Here is a 4840-nt window from a genome sequence, read left to right on the forward strand (position 1 = left end):
AAATAAGTGTACAAATAAAATAATCAAGTTGGCCCGAATAACGTTTTTTTTTTTTCATTATTATGCTCCGAGCAAAGAAATCCTGGATTGAGGATTGGTCTTCAGATTCAGCCTCGGAGCAATGGAGGGATATTTGAGAGAAACCTCAGGGATGTCACCTCTCAAAGTGTACGAGCGGATTTGTCACCTGTAATTTATAGTGCATGGCGCACACACATGCACGCACGCGCACACACACACACACACACACAATGCAATATTAACACATTTTTGTCAGTGTGCACAATAGACAAAGCTGAGTAAAGAATGGCTTTGCAGCAATGTAAACCTTTTGTGTGAAAGTGCTAATGATGTAAGAAGAATGCATATTCATGATGTCACAGGCACCACCACCACAGTGCTCACAAGGCTGAATGCTGCATCTTCACATCACTTACGGCTGGTTTATTGTCATTTTAAATTCTCGTTTTATTTTCACCAGTTTCAGGCAGGCTAATAATGCACACTTACACTAACAACTTCTTTTTTCAGTCTTTATGTGAGATGAATTTAAAACCACAACACTGGGTGTGACTGAGTGGAAGGAGATATGCATAAAAAGAGAAATGGAACCTTCTCCCTGTCACTGTTAGTCACAGTCACTCTCTCTCTCTCTCTCTCTCTCTCTCTCTCTCTCTCTCACACACACAGACACACCATCTCGCACCCAAGGCTCCCATGGGATCTCCTGTTGTTTTATCATTTCCCTGCAGTAGTCCATGTGTTTAAACCTCTTATCTGAGCTGCTAAACACAAAACCCTTACTGTAATAGCAGCCAAGTTGTGAGCATAATACAAAGCTGATTCAGACCTAGAGTATCGGCTAGCATGCTGCATTTACACATCAGCTAACCCAAACAGACAGACATTTAAAACTGCCACATCACCAGGAAAAACTCTGAATGCAGAGATGCCCTCTGATGGCGTTCACAGTTGGGGCCCACACTGAGCAAACCAGAGGTCTCTGTGACATATCAGTTGCCGTGGTGATGAGAAGTGGCATGGAGAGAGGTCCGATACGCTTGGGCTGCCAATCTCCACCTACAGAGCCATTGATTGGATCAATACGCAGCAGCTTCTCTGCTCTGGTGCTTGGCATCCCAGCGTCTGGCCTGACAAGCAGCTGTGGGGAGGGGCCACGGGGGGGGGGGGGGTCAAGTGCGAGTTATCTGTGACTGGACAGGGAGCAGAAAGTTATCTGTGACTGGACAGGGAGCAAAAAGTTATCTGTGACTGGACAGGCAGGAGCCAGGGCTGAGGGTGGACGGGGAAGGTCAGAGCTTGTGTGTGTGTGTGTGTGTGTGTGTGTGTGTGTGTGTGTGCGTATAAGCAGAGATGCAGCACTGGAGTCCACAGTGGAGGCACACACACACACCAACACACCTGCACTCTCTTCCACAGATGTTCTCTCTCTCTATTTCTCCCCACTTGTGTGTGTGTCTGTGCTTGTGTGTGTAAGTGTTCTGTTGGTGTGTCTAAATGTGTGTAAAAGACTGTGTGAAAGAGTCAGCCCCCACCCCCACACCTTCCTCCACTTCTAAATCGTACTGTATGCAAATGAGCTCTCCATTATAAGATAAGAGGATTGTATCAGCACTACAAGAGGATATTATAAGAATAATCCTCTCAGGTGCACTGACATGGAGTGGCAAGCGTGCATTCATTACTCTGCTCTAGTCACACAACGTGTCATTTCGCAACAGCTGTTCTGCACCTCCACGCCGCCAGGAAAACGTTCAGTCACAAACAATCTGTGTTTCCTTTTCGCGCGAGTCTCCTGATGAGTGCACAGCTTGCTGTTCCCTCTCCTCCCGCTCACCTCGTTCCTCTCTCCACCTATCCCCACCCAAACGCTGCTCGGCTACACCCTGCCACGCAAAAGAAAAGTTCACATCCCCATCTCAGCTGTCACTCCTCACTCTCGTCATGCCGGTCCAGAGGGAGGATTAAAGTGAACAAGGAGTTGCACATTTACAAACAGAACCGCAGAGTCGGCTTGTTAGTGTGCCGTGCCATTAAATAACCATATGTTCCTGTAAAAATGACTGTACCTGTAAAATGAAAGGGAGCCCCTAGATGGAAAACAGAGAGGTGTATTACATTTTTGAATATGGCTGCGTTCTTATCTATGCCAAAGGAGAGCAGGGCACAGAGGCGTTCTTTAATCTTAAACAGAGTTGCTAGCTTGCCTGCGCTCTCAGAGCCCTATTGAAACTCTGACTCACAATGAGGTGAGAGGAGAGAGCTGCTCTTTTCTTTTGCTTCCCTCGTTCTCTCTCTCTCTCTTTTTCACACACTCTCTGCATTTCATTTCATTTCCTTGCGTCTGGCTCATATTTTCACCTCCTACCTTTTTACTCACTTTCCCTCGCGCTCCTATTCACTGGATCTTGCTCTCTCACTGAAGCCCTTTCAGAGGCTAAAGAGGCATCTCTCTCCTCTCTCTCTCTCTCTCTCTCTCTCTGTCTCTCTCTCTCTCTCTCAAATCAAATCAAATCAAATCAAATCAAATGGTGCTTTATTAGCATGAATGAGTAAAGTCACTGTTGCCAAAGCTACAAGTATAACATGTTAATAATCAACTTTACATAAGTATTGGTATAGAGATAAAATTAAATAATGAAAGGAAAGGAAAAAAAATTATATAATAATAATAATAATAATAATGAAAGGATAAATGGTAAATTACTCTATATAAATATATAATAATAATAATAATAATGAAAGGATAAATGGTAAATGGTATTAAAAGGACAGTAATAGCTTCAGCAATAGTGCTATACTATAGGAAAAAAAGAAATAAAAAATGTATTATTGTAAACACATATTATATGCCTACACCTGCAGATACATCTACATAAATCAACTTGAGGTAAATAGCAATACCTAATATCAAACATAGTATTTACATGTACACAAAGGGGATAAACTCATCAATATGCCACATACATGAAAGTTACAACTTTTCTCTTGTTTTATGGCAGGTCATAATATAATCTGCAGCTAGGCATGAACAGTTTGGTTCCTCTCCCAATAATATATATAGTTTTCTTTGTGGAGATAGATTTTCAAATTCTGTTATATGCTTTTTGAATTCAGCAAAAAAAATGTCCCTTATAGGCGCATATCTGATGCAATTAAGAAGGAAATGTTCTTCGTTTTCTATATCATTTATACAGAAGCTACAGTTCCTCATATGTCTAGGCACCCATGTTTGTCTATGTCTACCAGTTTCAATGTGTAGGCTATGGTCACTGATTCTGTATTTTGTCAGAGTTGTTCTTTTCTTTCTATCTTTGATGTCATTTAAGTATGGGGCTATACAGTCATTTCTGTTCAGGGTTCTGTATATATCTAGTTTGTCATTTGTTTTTATTTCTTCCTTCCAGAATTTAGTGTAATGCATCTGATTTGTGTTGTCAATTTCTTTCAGTATAGATTTTGTCATGTGACAGGATGTTTATGTTATTTTTGTTTGCAATTTGGAATAAGGGGTCACACTTCTGGGTAAGGGACTTGTGCTTGAAAGCCTTATGGTGGTATGTGCCAGCATTGCTTTTTGCCAGATGTAACCAAAATTTGGAGGCCCTTTTGTCGATGTCGATAAGTAAAGGGAACCTCCCCAACTCAGAGCGGCAGGCCAAGTTGGATGATGTTCTATGTACACCCAAGACATCTTTACAGATTTGTAGGTGCAGTAATTCAGTTGGGCCCTTATCCCACTTTTTATAATCAAGCCCGTACAGGGGTCCCCAAATCTCACTGCCATACAGAGCAATAGGCTTGATAATAGAGTCCATAATCTTGAGCCAGAATTTAGTTGGTGGATTGAATTTATTAAGCTGTTTTTTAATTAAAAAAACTCTCTCTCTCTCTCTCTCTCTCTGTCTCTGTCTCTGTCTCTGTCTCTCTCTCTCTCTCTCTCTCTCTCTCTCTGATGTCTGCGGACTCCAGCTTTCTCCACTCCAGAGAAGCCACTCATCCCATTGGCCAGCACACCTAATGCAGCCGTAGTGTTTCCCCTGATGCATGCATGGCCAGCACACCTAATGCAGCCGTAGTGTTTCCCCTGATGCATGCATGGCCAGCACACCTAATGCAGCCGTAGTGTTTCCCCTGATGCATGCATGGCCAGCACACCTAATGCAGCCGTAGTGTTTCCCCTGATGCATGCATGGCCAGCACACCTAATGCAGCCTTAGTGTTTCTCCTGATGCATGCCTGCAGCCGCGACCCCCCCGGCCCCTTCACCCATACTCAGACCCACTCGACTGAGCATGGAGCCACCTGTTCCGTCGTGCTCACCCAGCCGTTCTCCAGCCAGTTAGCCACACACACTACTCTCACCCACCCACCCACCCATCCACTGACTCCTGGCTGCACCTGTGGCCCCAGGCGGAGTGTGGTGGGGGTGGTGGTGGTGGAGGTGGGGGGTTCGTGGGGGGGTCGGTCCACGCTGGGCTGAAGGTCAGCGCGTGTCTCCATGTGTCACCGGCTGAAGGATGGCCAGGTCCGCGGGGCGAGCTCTCAGGAGGGGTTCATGTGAAAGGGAACGGGGAAGAGAAAAAGAGCGGGAGAGAAAGAGAAGAGAGGACAGGAGGGGGAGAAGGCCTGACATGTCTTGTAGTTGCCTGGGAGATGAATTGGGTGGGCAGTCGCAATCTCAGGCCGAGCAGGGGTGAACCCCAGCATTCAGAACTTCATTGACCGCATGACCTCTATCCATAAATAGAGGTGTAAGGGAAACACACCTGGTTATGCACATGATTGAATAGCTTTAGTCAAACTTTACAGTCAAAAT

This window comes from Alosa pseudoharengus, unplaced genomic scaffold, assembly GCF_046254945.1.
Source record: "Alosa pseudoharengus isolate Yale_2024_CS ecotype anadromous, Long Island Sound unplaced genomic scaffold, YU_APseudo_1.1 YU_APseudo_1.1_scf_5, whole genome shotgun sequence".
NCBI classification, from domain to species: Eukaryota; Metazoa; Chordata; class Actinopteri; order Clupeiformes; family Clupeidae; genus Alosa; species Alosa pseudoharengus.